This window comes from Mus musculus, chromosome 1 (assembly GCF_000001635.26).
Source record: "Mus musculus strain C57BL/6J chromosome 1, GRCm38.p6 C57BL/6J".
In the NCBI taxonomy this organism is placed as follows: Eukaryota; Metazoa; Chordata; class Mammalia; order Rodentia; family Muridae; genus Mus; species Mus musculus.
The window spans coordinates 33357666-33374491 of record NC_000067.6 but is presented as its reverse complement, the minus strand read 5'-3'; the positions used below and the strand labels follow the sequence as shown (position 1 = coordinate 33374491).

Sequence of the window (16826 nt, the reverse complement as noted above, 5' to 3'; positions counted from 1 at the left end):
AGATTTGGTTTTGGTCCATAGAAAAGCTGCTAAATCTCATGTTTATTCTGTGTCTTCTTTCTCTGAGTGTGTTTATTATGTGAAAGTTTTCTAGTGGAATCTTAGAGACTTTTAAATGGTTTTTTTCTTACCTATTGTTCTGATACTCTGAGCACTGAGTTTACTGAGTGGTGAAAGTGTGCACTGTTGTCAAGCTATTGATTTCAGAGGAAATGTTTCTGTTTTCCCGCTGACTATTGACTCTGCAGACATCTTTGTCAGTGAAGCATTCTTAGTGACAACAGATAGTTGATTCTGGCTTTTTTAATCCAGTCAACTAACATGGTGTATCTATTGATGAACTGAGCCCATTCCCGTTTGAAGTTATTATTTAGAGATGATTAACATTTCCTGTAATTTCACTTGCTGTTTTTCTGGTACGTTGGATCATCATTCTTTTCTTTCCTCCTTCCTTCCTTCCTTCCTTCCTTCCTTCCTTCCTTCCTTCCTCCCTTCCTTCCTTTTTTCTCTTCTCTTCTCTCCTCCTTCCTTCCCTCCCTCCCTCTCTCTGTCCTTCCTTCCTTCCTTCCTTCCTTCCTTCTTTCCTTCCTTTCTTCCTTTCTTCCTTCCTTCCTTCCTTCCTTCCTTCCTTCCTTCCTTTCTTTCTTTCTTTCTTTCTTTCTTTCTTTCTTTCTTTCTTTCTTTCTTTCTTTCTTTCTTTCTTCTTTCTCTCTATAACTCTTTAATCATATGCACATACAGGATGAAGAGTAGCAACAGGCTGACTGAATGAACTTGGTAGTCTCTTTGCCCTGGCATTGTCCTGGCACAGTTCTCAGATCCCACACATGGTGGGATAAGGTTGGGAAGTAGAGTGAGAAGACAGAAGAAACAATGGCAAAGAAGACACAAGTGCTAGCAGTAGTCTCAGTTGGTGGACTCCAGTACAGATTCACTCAGTGCAAGGTCCCAGTAGTGTTCAGCCCCATGCTTTCTGAAACATTCGTGAGCCATGTTTCCTGTACGGAACTGTTTAAACGTCATCTCTCCAAAGCTCCGGTCTTTGGCTGTACCTTCCCACATTAGTATACATTTGTTAGTTTTCTTCACAGCTTCTCCATCAGCTTCCTTCTCCTCATCTCCCTTTGAGTTAGATGTCTGCTCATCCCACTTTATCCAATGTAGCATGACATGATTACATTTCTTCTGGGCTTTGAGGCCCCCTTCCCCTACCACCACATTGACATTCCTGTGCAGCACCATCACCCCTGTCAGGTACAGCTGCCCAGGATTGGCCTCAATCTTGAACTTCTTGGCCGGGTTGCTCAAATTTGAACTCTATGTACAGATATATGCACCCCCCCCCATGAAATGTCTTCTTAAACTTTTTAATTTTCTTGACCTTTCTCTGTTTGCTGTAAGTTTTCAGGCAGCGTTGGCCTCTTCATGCACCCTGTCATGACAGGAAGGACATCCACAAGTGAGGAAGGCATTGCCAATCAGAGGCAGGGTTCTGTCTCTTTGCCATCTGAGCTCTGACATGGGCTTCTACCTTTGTAGGGCCTTGAACTGCTTCTGTTCCTAATACTCGCATTAAATTTGAGATTCTCACTTTGGGCTCTAGAGGAGGTGTCAGGCCTAGCCTGACTTTCTCTTGTAGCTCTCTTTGTTGCTTCCTAAGTTTCTTCTGCTCCTTCATTGCAAGATATACCCCAAGGGTAACTGGTGTATCATTGTCAACTGGAGGGTTAAGCTGGGCTGGATGTTCAACCAGGATTTGTGATTACAAAATAATCTCTCTTAGGATTTTCCTCTGTAAGGTTAAAGCCATTGGGTATGATGTAAGAGTCCCACCACTCAATTTCCTTTTAGCTCCTTTTTAGGAGCAATGAGGGTAAGTCTAGTTGAAGTATGAATACCTGTTTTTCTAGCAGCCTATGCAATCTCTGCTTGCAGCTTCTCCAGTTGAGCCTTTGTCCATAATCATTGAGCAATCTTCTCAAATTTGCCCTTGTTATGGAATTTAAAAGTGTGTCTTTGGAGCTGGTTAGGGGCAGTTGAGACTCGGGGGTCAGAAGGTACTAGATTCCGTGTCTTCTGATGGCTTGTCTTTTAGTTGCTGCTTGAACTGTTCCCTCTTCACAGCCCGAATGTTTGCCTTCAGGGTGGGCATGCGATGTGTGAGCTCCACCCCCTTGCCTGTGGCATCCACAGTGCAGCCTTGCTCATCCAGGATCAGTGGGGTAGGCTTAGTCTGATCTTTTAACTCTACTCTTGGTGGAGCTATGCCCATGGCATGGAGATTAGCTAGACCCACCGTGTTGGCATTGCCAATAAGCCCTGGCTTCTGCAGTCAGTGACTTTCCTTCCCTTCTCAATGGCATCATTCATAAAGATAGTGGCCTGGGAGGGCTGAATAGTGTTGCTGATTAGAAGGCGCTGTGGTTGGGAAGAAGAAGGTGTCTTTGGCTGAGATGCAGGGGGGCTGATGAAGTTCAGCTGTTTTTTCCGTTCCTTGATTTGTCATGTTGCTGCCTCCATCATCTGTGGGTCATCATTCTTACATTCTTCCCACTTAGTATCAAGGGTCTTTTGGTTTACCGTGTTTATCTTTTTTTTAATCCATTTTTTTCTTATAAAATGTATTCTTTCTTGTGCGCTCATGACTAGGAATGTCTCCTTTATACTGGGGAGAAGGACAGAAACATGGGGTGGAAAAAGAAAGGAAGAATAAAAAGGAAAAGAAAAAAGACTGCTTAACACTAAGGAAATGTATGAACAAAATTAGGAGCCTGTATAAAGGGTCATGCAAATAGAGCTAAAATGTTTAATGTAATGAAGTGAAAATTCTAATGAAAGTGTAATAAAAAATACAGCAAAGAACAGGAGGAAACAATGAACTACAGATGGGACATAGAGCAGCTGACTTCTGCGTCTTTGACACTTGGAGAGTTCCAGTTGGACGCACAGAAGGTGGGTGACCTTTAGAACTCATGGACCCTTCTTGCTTTCACCCTGGTTTATTTTGGTGTCGAGCCTGTGTGGGACCAGTACAATATCACCATCTTCACATCGGTAGCTTCCTTTCTTTGAATGTAACAAGATCCTCTGCCAGCCACACGTAGCTTTGTGGTTTGTAGCAGAGGTTTTACAGGTCATATCCATGCAGTGGCTAATGCACTAACTAACTAGGAGGTGTCTTGTGTGTGCCGGGAGTCGGGGAATCAGCCATAACACCGAGATCTGAACTTGCAGAGAACCTGCCTATTCTTTTCCAAGCCCTAAGCAGCTGATCTCCCTGTATGAGGGACACAGTAACGGGTGTAGAGCATTCTGCCGGAGTGCTCAGATGCTACAGTAAGTCATAAGCTCCAGGGGAACTTTATTGGCCTGCCCACCACAGGCTGAGTGCTCTCAAACGCCAGCGTTATTTATTCTGAACTAATGAGATTTGCTGCCAGCCACTCAGCGCTGGTGTACCTTTCCTGACACACTTTACTGACCGAGTCGAGTCTCCTGCCACCAGAACACTTTAATGTGTTGGCATTTGACCTTCTTGTTCTTCACAGAAGCTGCCAAGAGCTGTCTCTGACCTCAGAGCTATGGCAGTTTAAAATCAGGCTTTCTGTCTTCTGGTTGTTCCCCATGCAGAGATGTAAGGGTATTCCATCACCTTCAAACATTCCATTGTATTTGTTAACCATACATGGTAATGTGCTACATAAGGACAGTTTCGTATGAGTATGTGTTGCATGTTGGGGTTATCCCCACCATACCCCTTATCTTCTCTCTTTTCATTCCTTTCTCCATTAGTGGTCTTTATTCCCATACGCAATTTTTCTTCTATATTCGTCATATGCACACAGATAATTTTGCATGGCCACATGAACTGTAAGACTCATGTATAAAAAAATAAATCATATTTGTCTTTCTGAGTCTGGCTTTATTCACTAAATCAGCATCATTTCAAATTGCATCCATATTTCTACCAAGGACCTAACTTCACCTTTATGGCAGAAAATCGCTTGTGTATCTGCCCCATCCTTTCTTTATCCATCCCTTGGTTGAGCACTAAGGTTGGGCTTCCATAACTTAGATATGGGAAGAGTGCTGCATTAGACATTAATATGCAGGTATATCTGTGATTTGTTGACCTGTTATCCTTTGAGTAAATACCGGAGTAATAAAGACAGGTCAAGACTTTTTGGAAAATGGCCATTCTGATTTTCACAGTGACTGGGCTGGCTCACATTCCCATCTGCATGGTAGGGCTCAATTATTTCCATAATTTACCATTATGTCTTAATAATTTGTTTAATGTCTGACATCCTGGCTGAAGTGATATTGAATCTCAATATAGTTTTCTTTCATTTTAATTTATGTAAATTAGAGATTTGCCCACATTAGTGTGAACTACATGCATGCAGTTCCTGTGAAGACCAGAAAAGGGCATCAGATGACCTGGCACAGTAATTAAGACTGTGTGGGTCTCTCCTCCCATTGATGACCGACTAGGCCATTCTCTGCTACATATGCAGCTAAAGCCATGAGTCCCACCATGTATTTTCTTTGGTTGGTGGTTTAGTCACAAGGAGCTCTGGGGGTACTGGTGAGTTCATATTGTTGTTCCTCCTAGGGGGCTGCAAACCCCTTCAGCTCCTTGGGTACTTTCTATAGCTCCTTCATTGGGGACCCTGTGTTCTGTCCAATGGATGGCTGTGAGCATTCACTTCTGTATTTGTCAGGCACTGGCAGAGCCTCTCAGGAGACAGCTATATCAGGCTCCTGTCAGTAAGCTCTTGTTGGCATTCACAATAATGTCTGGTTTTGGTGGTTGTTTATGGGATGGATCTCCAGGTGGGGCAGTCTCTGGATGGTCATTCCTTCAGTCTCTGCTCCACACTTTGTCTCTGGAGGAGAGGCCCTTGGCCCTGTGAAGGTTATATGTCCCAGTATAGGGGAATGCCAGGGCCGGGAAGTGGGAGTGGGTGGGTTGGTGAGCAGGGGGAGGGAGGAGGGGATAGGTGGTTTTTTTGGAAGGGAAACCAGGAAAGGAGATAACATTTGAAATGTAAATAAAGAAAATATCTAGTAATAAAATAAAATAAAATAAAGTAAAATAAAATAAAATAAAATAAAATAAAATAAAATAAAGACTGTGTGGGTGCTGTGAATCAAACCTAGTTTCTCTAGCAGACCACTCAGTGCTCTTAACCACGAAGATATATCTCTGGCCCTGCAATATAATTTTGACTAACATATTTCTGATTAGTGAATATTTTTTAATGTTATGCTAGTTCTCCTTCTCCTTCTCCTTCTCCTCCTCCTCCTCCTCCTCCTTCTTCTTCTTTTTCTTCTTCTTCTCCTTCTCCTTTTTCTTCTTTTTTGAGAGAGAGAGAGAGAGAGAGAGAGAGAGAGAGAGAACTGGCTGTTCACTTCTTTAATCCATTGATTAGGCTGTTTGATTTCTTGTTTAGTTCTGTAAGTTCTTCGTGTATACTTAACATTAATCCCATATCAGAGAAGTGAGTAAATATTTTCTCCCATTTTGTAGCTGTCTTTTTTACTAGATTAACCATTTAATTTGAGGTACAGATACCTTAAATTTTATTTCATTGAAGGCTTTCTTACAGTTCCAGACTATGACTCTATGAGCATCATGGCAGGGAGCATGGAGGCAGGCAGGCAGGGATGGCACTGGAGCAGTAGCTGAGAGATTACATCTGATTCACAAGCACAAGGCAGAAGGAGAGAGAACCAATTGGAATATCATGGGATTTTGAAACCTCAAAGCCTGCCTGCAGTGACACACCTCCCACAACAAGGTCACATTTCCTACTCCTTCCCAAACAGTTCCACCAGTTTGGGACCAATCATTCAAACATATGAGCCAGTGGGGGCCATTCTTATTCAAGACATCACAGATAATCTCAGTTTCAGGCCTTATATTAGGGAATTTTATGCATTTGGAGTCAGTATTTGTGTAGGGTCAGAAATAGGGGTCTAATTGTATTCTTTGTCACATGGATATCCAGAGTTCTTATACATTTGTTAGAGAGGCCAACTTCTCCTCAACATATGTTTTGGAATCATTGAGGACAAATATGTAGTTGTGGATGCATGTTTGTATCTGGGGTCCTGTGTTCTAGTCACTGATCTACACATTTGTTTTTTGTGCCAGTATCACGGTTTATTTATTTATTTTTGTTATCTCGACTTCCCTGTCACCTCAATTTTGAGATAACACAATCCATTTCTCCATCTGAGTTGCTTCTTGTCAGTATGTATGTGTTTTAACTCCACAACAGAAATGAAGCTAGAACAGAAATTGGTAGCAATGAAGGTGCGTGGGTTCCTTGCTCTGATGGATCACACTATGTAGGTTTAATTCCTTGGACTGTTTTTATCTAAGGAATGTGGAAACCTTTGCTAAATTGGATTGGAAAAGCCATTGAATACTAGAAGCATGGTGCAATGGGCCATTTTAGTGGGAACAAAGAAGGTACGAATGCTTAAAGAAATGTGGATATTTGAGGTCCAGCTCCTGAGTCTTTAGAGGGGAGCAATGACTTTATTAGGAACAGGGGCTATTCATATGGTATCTTGGCTAAGAATCTTGGCTGACTATGCTGAAGCTAAAGAAGCAGTTGTGATTGCCAAAGGCATTGTCACTGCTGGAGAGAGACGTCCTGTGCTTCACTGGACAGCAGGAAAGCTTTACATCCAGGTCAGCATACAGAAACCAATACAGCTCCCCATTATGAAAATACAATAAATAGTAGTTACCTCTTAGACAGCAATAATTTAGGGGAATAAATGAATGGTTACATTATTATGTCTACTAATATATTAGTTATTATGAGGAAGAACAGAAAAGAAGAGAGCAGGAAAAAAACCAGTGATTAATGGCTTGATAAAAAAAAAGTAAGAGGGGGGAAAATGGATGAAAGTATTTTTGGTGGTCAGGGTCTAGGCTGAGTGGTTCCTGCAGTATTTCTTGGAGTCAACAAATAACTGAACCTCTTTTTTCATTCAATCTGCTAGTCTGTTGTATTGGTTGCTTTTCTATTGATGTGATAAAAATACCATGACTGAGCCAACCTAAAGAAGGAAGGGTTATTTTGGGCATATGGTTCCAGAGGGAGAAGAATCCACCATAGCAGAGTATCAGGGCAGCAAGTAGCTGGGATGTTACCTGAAGCAGCAACCACAAATCAGGAAGCAGGAAGAGCTAACCTGAAGTCTTTTGAAACCTTAAAGCCCACTCTCAGTTACATACTTATTCTAGCAAAGCCACACCTCCCAATCCTCCCCAAACATCCACCAACTTGGGACCACGCATTCAAATACCTGAGACTTATGGTGAACATATCATTCAGACAATAGCATCTGTTTCTTTTGACTGGGAAAATTAGACTGTTAATATTTAGAGGTATTGTAAAAAGTATATTTTAGTTCCTGCCGTTTTGCTGATCTTGTGGTGTTTAGTGTTTTCTTGTTCTTGGCCTCCTACCCAAACAGTTGGAAACAAAGGCTCACACAGATTTGCCCAAGTAGCAAGATAACTCCATTCAAAGCAAACTGAGGGTACAGATTCGATTGTCTTCTGAATGAGGCTACTCAGAGAACCCAGTTATTGTTTGGGGCTTCATTTTATGGAGTTCAAAGGAAGGAGGAGTTTGGCTACTAAGGGCCATCTCATGGGATGTTCTTTATTTTGGTTGATAGGCCACATGATCACTTTTCTATTGGCCATTTCCTCCCCACAAGAATCGTAATCATATTCATACTCAGCCATACAGCAGCCTAAGATGATGGAATAGGGATTCTGATTAAAAGTTTGACGACAGTTTTGTCTTTGTGTGTGTGTGTGTGTGTGTGTGTGTGTGTGTGTGTATCCCCAAACAGTTCAGACCGGATCAACCTTTCCATCCTTTATGTCCTGGTACATTGGGAATAGGTATGAGTAGAAAGTGTTGGAAGTTGGTCATTGATGGAGGAGGAAAAGCTTATCTCATTGCTTAGTGTGTATGTGTACATGTAGCACATTGTGGCTGAGCATCTAAAATTTCTTTCTTTTTTCAATACTATTAGAATACCATGAACTTATTTGGTTGGTTCTACCAAGCTAGCTTTTCCATGTTTAGTCTTTTTTGCTTTCCCTGGCTTTAGTAAAAAAAACTCAGGTCCTGTTGTGCTAGGTGAGCCTTCTATCACTGAATTGATGTCCTCAGCAATGACCTCTGCATTGTGATATTTTAAATATAAAAAAGAGGTGCATTTTAAAAAAATAAATGGTACATTGAAGATGTTTGTCATTTTGTAGTGTTTTTTTAGTAGATTGACTTCTGGTCCCACTCTCAATATTTTCATTTGTACCACTTTATTTATGATATGTTCTATGCATCACTTTTGCTACATTTTTTATTTTATGTGTTTTGAATTTATTGCTTTTTAAAAATTTCTTCTCTCCCACATTTTATGGAAGTAGCTCATTCCATTTCCATTCTATTTGAAGTTATTGGAGTAGCTAGTCAACATCCCAATGTCCTCTCAACTCTGAAAAGCTTGCTTAACATACTTTAGCTGCCATAACTATTTCATCTGGTATTTATGTTTCCATCAGTATTTTGGCTATATCACATTTTAAACTCTACAAATTAAATATTAATTTGTTCAGGTGTATTTTAAAGTTGTCAGTATATCTGATCACTCTTCTTCCTAATATTTCAAGATTTCCATTTTTAAAAAAGATTTATTTATTTATTATATGTAAGTACACTGTAGCTGTCTTCAGACACTCCAGAAGAGGGAGTCGGATCTCCTTACAGATGGTTGTGAGCTACCATGTGGTTGCTGGGATTTGAACTCAGGACTTCTGGAAGAGCAGTCAGTGCTCGCTGAGCCATCTCTCCAGCCCCTTAAACTTACTTTTATTTTTTGTTTTGGTTTTTTGAGACAAGATTTCTCTGTGTAGTCCTGGCTGTCTTGGAACTCACTCTGTAGACCAGGCTGGCCTCGAACTCAGAAATTCACCTGTCTGCCTCCCAAGTGCTGGGATTAAAGGCATGTGCCACCATGCCCGGCTTCCATTTTTAAAAACTCAACTTCATTTTTATTATTTCAATAATTGTTCCTTATACAGGTTTCTTCAGTGGAAATCTTCTGGTGGCCTATTCTTTTTTTTTTTTCAGATTGTTTATTGCAAAAATAGTTTGCATTTAGTCTATGAATGGATTTTTATTCTCTGTGCAATTCAGGATGAGAAATATTTTCCCACAGCATATTGGAACATACTTTAGCTGCCATAACTGTGTTTTATCTGGGACGGAAGATATAATTGACTGTGAGCCATCATGTGTGTCTTGGGGAATGGGACCCAGATTCTCTGAAAGTGCAGCCAATGTTCTTAGCTCCTTAGCCACCTCTTCAGTCTCAAAAGAAAAAAAAAAAGGTTATTCTAACTTTCTGATTGAAATCTTCTAGACAGGCATGGCATTATCAATTGTCAGTCCCATCATGCCTCCAGGCTGTCCTCACTGAGGGATTTGGTTGAATAGTAAAGTTTGAAATCAACAATCTTTTCCATTCTTTGTGCCTTAGAAACATTTTCAAAGCATATTTTTTTTATTCTTCTAGCCCATAATTTTTCAATTAACTAGGTTTTTCTTATAAAATATGTTTAGATCAAAAGAATGATTTACACAGAACTAAAAACAGACAGAATCCATCCATTTTCTTCAGTGTTGGTGGAAGAAAAAAACTGGGACAAATGAACTGATGTGCCAAAAGAAAAACATGGGGTGAAATCTCCTGGACTGTTGTTACTAACGGCTTTCAAAATTTTATCTATCTATCTATCTATCTATCTATCTATCTATCATCTATCTATCCATCCATATATCCATCTTTCTGTCATTTGTGTGTGTGTGTGAGTGTGTGTGTGTGTGCATCCATGTCACACACATGGCATAGTCGTAGAGGTCATAAAACTATTTGTGGGAGTTTGTTTTCTCCTTCTGCCATGTTGGTAACTCAAGCCATTAGGATTTGCTATAAATACCTGTACCTGCTGAGCTAATTTGCTGGCCCTCTATTGAAAAAAGCAAACTTCTGTTTTGTTGTTGCTGTTCTTTCCAAGTTTAATGCTAAAGACATGAAGACAGAGGTAAAAACTTAAGAGTGAGCACAGATACATAGAAAAACTGCAAGTTAATTTGAATTAAATTACAAAACACTATATGCTTTCATAAACATGAAACATTTTAGATACTGCCTAAACAGACACACACACACACACACACACACACACACACACACACACACACACACACAGAGTGATTTCATTGTTATTATTTCAGCAGATGTCTAGGTGGCAACACACATACACATACACACACATATACACAAACACACACACATACATACATACACACACTCACACACACATATACACACACAGTGATTTCATTGTTATTATTTTGACAGATGTCTAGGCTGCACATGGGATAGGTGGAATGATCTATCTTCACATCTGGGCTTAGGCCCAGAGAAAGCACTGGAAGACATTTTCCTAGCCATTCCTCTGAATACTACAATTGGGAGGGCTACTTCCCAGTCTTGTTACCAGGTCGTGAACTATTCAATACCAACTAAATGTGGCTAGTACAGCTCGAGATCTGACTGGGGCTTAAGTGCTTAGAATTGCAGCCTTACTTATGTAAAAGAACCCATTCAAATAACTAACTGAAACCACCAAAAGAATGCATCTAACAGCAGAATAGGAAAGAAAAAAATACAGTAAATATTTTAGAGGACTTTGGCCAATTACTGTATGATCAGAAGCTTTTAAAATAATGACAGTTCAAATAGACAGTTTGACATACTTTCAGATATGCGTTTTTGAAATGGATTTTTAAAAACCCCATCAAGTTTATACTAAAAGTTTAGTGCATTAGAATAAACTCAGATATTAGAACTCAAGTTGTTCATCCTCAGAAGGGCACTGTTTCAATTTAAATTAATAGCTTTTTTTTTTTTTTTTAAGTTTCTTCTCATTATGTGTATTAAAGTCAGTCTCTACCATTTTGGGAGTCGAAGTACTGAAAGTCATATAAAAGGTATAAAGAAATTACCTGGCGCTCGTCCCTCCTAGCAAATCCCTCTTCCTCAAAAGTGCTTGTCAGAGAATCCTATTAGTGCACAACAAAGAGGCAGCCTGGCTAGTGTGGCGCTGCCTCCCCCTCTGGTGACACTTTCTTCAGTGTTCTTGAGGCTATCTCATTTGACACTTTGGAAGGGCTGCCAAGTCCTTCCTCTCCCTGTAAACAAGGCTGTCACTCAAGAAGCATTCCCCGTGCTGAGGTGGGGAAAGGGGGTTAATGGCTTTGGAAATAGAAAACAGAGCAGCCATCAAAAGGACTTTTAATACCAAGAGAATTATCGGGGAAATAATGGAAATCAAATGAAATAAGAATATAAATAGAGCGTGATACAAGCTATGTTTGGTTAAAGGTTTCATATCCGTTGAAGTTTTGTGCTACCTGGGAAGAGTAATGAAAAGAAATGAAATAGATTGGAAACAGTTACCCTTGAGAAGTTATTTCTGACTTCTTGGCAGGGTTCCCCTGTGGCTGCTGATGCCTGTATACTGTGGCTCGTTCTTACTTTCTTTTCAACTTCAATTCTACTTTACAAGTCCGCCTTCCGATAGTTCCCCCCCCCCCTTAGAATGTCTTTGATTTGTCATTTAGTTTAGTGGTTAAAGAAACGAGACGAGCCTCTGTATCTAGGGAAATACTGACATTTTAGGTTTCTGATGGGTGACCTTTTAGAGTCAAAATTTCTCAGAGAACTGTGAGAACTTACATTTGTGGGGAAGATTCTGTTCAATATGAGTTTGAAGGCAGAGGAGACAGGATTTAGGAGAGTGGAGAGACACTTTCAGGAAGGACACCCGCCAACTTCAAAGCTGGGGAAAGCATGTAGAGAGACTTTGTGCTATTACATTTAATTAAGCTTCTGACGGGCTCAGCATTCTGGCCACCTGTGCATGTTTCATCACTGATTGGCTAGTCTGTTATAAAGCTCTTTTGTTTTTATAGATAGCAACTCAAGTAGTTGCTAATTCAATGACTCTCATATGATATTATTGTTATTAATTCAGTATACATTCATAAAGATTAGTATTCAGAATTCTGCTTCTAGGATAAAGAAGAGACTTCATTGCAGTTTATAGTCTAGTTAAGGACAGAGACACAATAGACGAATATATTTGTAATTACAAATAGTAAGAAATTGATTTATTTTAAAGGTGAATAAGAAGGAATCAGGTGTGGAGATTAGATAATAATTATGCATAAAAAGGATACTAAAAGCTGCAATAGTAGTGACATATGCCTATAATCTCAGCCCTTGGGAGGCTGGGGACAGGAGGATGGTAAATTCAAAGTTAGTCTGGGTTCACAAGTGAGAACCTGGCTCAGTATTAATAGTAATTATAATAAGAGAGGAACTGGGGAAAGACTGACTTCTTTCTAATCACGAGGGGCTAGGTTTGAATCCCCAGTACCCATGTAAAAAGCACAGTATGGCTGCCTATACTTGTCAATCAAGCATTTGAATGGCAGAGATAGGCGTGTCCCAAGAGCATGCTGGTCAGACAGCCTAGACTCATCTGCCTCAAGGCAACTAGGCAGAGAGTAATAGCAACAGATACCTGATATTCTGTTCTGGCCTCCAACCTGTACAGTCTTGTACACAATTCACATACATACACACACACACACACACACACACACACACCCACCCCACAAGGAGCAAACTAACTAATAGGACAGGGAGAAACTAACCCAATATACTTTGGTAGATGAGCTAGGCATGTGGGCTCACCTTAGGTAGAGTAAAACTGGAGACCTTTGTTATGTGGAATAGATATCTAAATATATCTAAATATTATTATGCTCTCATGAGCTGCCTTGTGTCTGGGACCCAGTAGGTATTTATGCTTTATACTGATAGTTGTAAAACAGGAAGGACTGTCACCTGCTTCAGCAAAAGCATGGCCAGGATGCACACAGCACATGCTGGAGGGGACTTTTGCAGACCAGAGTGCATCGGGGCTCCATGGAGCATAGGAACCACCCCCAGCTTGCCTATGGGATTTTGAAAGGTCACATTTTTGAGATATTCATGGCAGATCTCCATGAATATTTCTTACTATTGGGATGAAGGGGGGAAGCAAAACGAAGCAAAAGGCCAGCTTTGTCAGCCAATTTCCTAAGCTTTGTTTTGGCTCAGTGTTTGTGAGAATTCTTAACGGGTTCTCCTGATGGAAGAATAACTTGCTAAAACTGTAGGACTCCGTGGGGAACACGTGCTAGGAAGTCAACTGCATAGAACAGACTCCAGACGACATGTACAGAAGCTTCAAGCTCACATTGGAGTAGGTAACCTGGCAGATATCAGGTACGCTCGGGCTACTTAATATTTTTAAGATATGTGTTGATGTTAATACTAAATACATAAATCTACTGAGTTACAACCCAAGACATAATTCACTTGTAAAAGCGTATGATTTAATGTTTTAAAATATGGTCTGAGTGTTGAGAATTTTAGGCAAGTATTGACCTCCATAGGACAATTCCCCACTCATTCACAGTTAGTCCTCACTATTCCCCACAAAAGGGAGCACTACCTACCTTGTACTTTATGAACATTTCTTACAGAGTGAGCCATACAGCAGATGTTCCTTTCTGATTAGCTCCTTTCAGTTAGCAAAGGTTCATGGTTCATACATGTTCTTCTTGTATGTCTGTATGTGTGTGGAGTATGTGTGTGTCTACATAGGTGCTGAGAGGCCAGAGATCAATGCTGTGTGTCTTCCTCAATCACTTTCCACCTGTGTTTTGTGGCAGGGCCTCTCACTGATCCTGAAGCTCGCCCGTAACTGAGCTGACAGTGAGCTCCCAGAATCCCCCTGTTCCCACCTCAGCAGCATGGGGATTGCAGGCGTGCACTCCCGTGCTTGACTTTTTCACTTGTGTGCTTGGGATGGATCTGAACTCAGCTTCTCATGCGTCCTAGCAGACATTTTGCTTTCTGAGCCCTCTTCCTTTTAATCACTGACGTATGAATGCACCACATTTTATCTCTCCACTCATTAGGTGGTGGATATGGCAAGTGCTTGTGTCTTTTGTCTGTTATAAATAATGTGGCGTTCATATCCATTTTCTTTCTGGGAGTCTGGTTTGGGTCCATGTGAATGCCACCAGCCTTGATTACCAAGACTTTAATGAGTCTTGGGTGGATCATGATAGCAGCCAAATAAGTTTTTCTAGTTATCATTGCTCTACAAATACAAAAGTTAAATAGTCATTAACACACCAAACTCCCTCTTTTAGAGCTAAGGAAAGGAGGCAGCAGAGCCTGCTTTCAGAATAATAAAATGAAAACATACACTGAAGAAAGCAAGAAGATTTGCTTATCCATCCCCTGCAGTCAACAAACAGGCAGGGTTGGGCTGCCTCCTTATTAGGGGAGGGAGGAGAATTGAATCCAGGCCTTAGACTTGAAAAATCATGGACCCATTAGGATGAAACCCAGTGCTGGGGAAAACACCATGATCGTTACTACCAGGCCAACACCCTTAATGGAGCTACCGGAATTGCTATAGGCAGAGTGGCCGAGGTGCCATAGATAGTTTAGCAAGCTGCCTCGACCACACCTCCCACAGGAGTAAAATCTACTCTCTAGAGAGTATGGAAGGTAACCTACAACAAGACTCTGTCCGATAACACAGTAGTCCATGAGATGCAGCACTCAGTAGAGACAATGGCCATATACACTGCTATCTCACCATGCCAGGCAATAACATATAACTTGGTGACTTTTGTGATATTATAAAATCCTAAACAAATACAAGAAATACAACAGACCGTGCAGTGAATAGGATGAAGTTGGCTTCATGCTTCCTTCCTCAGGTGATGGTTGATTTGGCACATTCTGATAGCATCTCCCACTCTACACAGAGACCCAAAAATAACCAGCTCCTGTTTCTGCCTTCTCCCCAGTAAATCCAAGAGGAAAACGATCTGCAAATATAATATATATAGAGAGGAACCAAAGGAAATGCCTTTCTTCCCAGTCTGTACACAACAAATGCCCAGAGCAATCTGATTAACCAAAATCCTTCCTTTCATTAGATGGAGTCAAGAAAAATCTAGGCTAAGGCTGGATACAAAATGCTGCTTTTGAACAAAGACCTTTCCCCATGGCAAATGGTGGCCTTTTGAAAAAAATAAATAACTTAATACTAAGTCAACTGAAGTGTTACTGACATCAGACATTGAGCCAAGAGCTATAGATGTTTTATAAATGTTTTCTACATGTGTACCATGTAGAATGTTAAAATAATTATCTAATTATAGCATGATGAAATGGGATACTGTACAAGATGGAGGATTAAATGTGAGGAGAAATGGCTATGAATAAATAATACACTCATTTTGGCCCAGTGGATAAGCACACTTGCCACCAAGCATGGTGCATATACACACCGTCAAAGTAAAAATGTAAATCCTTACAACATGAAAGAAAAACATACATAAGGAATTCACTAACTAAGCAGTTTACACAGTTCACCAATACTGGCGAAAGTATGATTACACAACAAGGAGAATTGAAGCTGGGGATCTTTCTGGAACTCACTATAACAGAGAAGGCTTTGTGAAGGTAGTTGGATTTATTGGACCTGAAAAGATTAGTAAGAGGTTTGAAAACAATACTTGTCCCTCCCCCCCTGACCCCCCCCAAAATGGGAAGTACATGCTCACAATACAAATGTTGTTTATGTTTGAGGGGAGATTTTAGTTAAGGGCGGTGAACAAAATACCAGTGATTTTTCAGAGACGGAGGTGGCTAGAGTATACCTCTGGAAAAGGAACAGAACACATTGAAGTGAAAATAGGTGAGAAGGCATCAAAAGAGCCAGTTCAGAGGGACATGGCTTTCATGTAAGGGAGACTAGAGTAGTCTAAGTTCATCTCACAAGCCTGTGATAAGTGCTAAGATGCCTGAAGTCCTTAATGAGGATCCTGTTACAAAGATGCTGGGCAGAAAGGTAAATGGCCATTCTCCTCCTGCTGAATTTGACTCCCTTGGCCTTTGGATGAGTATAAGTAGCATCCCTTTCTATGTGACCACTGGTGTCTTCTAATTTCTACGGAGCTAAACATCCTACTTGAATCAGGGAGCCAGATACAACAAGGGAACTAATTATAGTCAAGGACACAGTCATCACAGCCTATGAATCTAACAAAGGCCAGATTATAGGGAAGACTGTATGCACCCTGCACAGAGCTTCCTGTGTTTACTAACCTACTAGAGGTTTCCAATTCAAGTAGCTCCCGTAATGAAAAAGTATAATGGAGGAATGAATGGAGGGAGGGAGGGTAGAAGGAAAGGAGAAGAAGGAAAGAAAGGGGAGAGATGGAGGAAAGGGAGGGGAAGGAGGGAAGGAAGAAGGAGAAGCAAGAAGGAAAAAAAGAAGCAGGAAGGAATGAGGGAGGGAGGGACTGAAATGAAAAGAGGTGAAATGAAAGAAGGAGGGATGGAGATGAGAGGGAGAGGGAGAGAAGGAGGGAGGGAGGAGGGAGGGAGAGAACAAAGGAGGGAAGGAGGGAGGGAAAGGTATTCTCTTTTCACTAATAATTAGTTTTGGGTTTTTGGAGACAGTCTTACTACATAGCTCAGATTGTTACTTACAATCTTCCTACCTACGTCTCTGAGGTCTGAGATGACAGGCACATGCCACTATACATGGTTTGTTTTCAATCACAGCACAGTAT

General features: G+C 40.8%; 1 pseudogene; it reads right to left on the bottom strand.

Annotated features, from left to right (window-relative positions):
* Gm7933 (predicted gene 7933) lies at positions 714 to 2527 on the bottom strand (annotated as a pseudogene).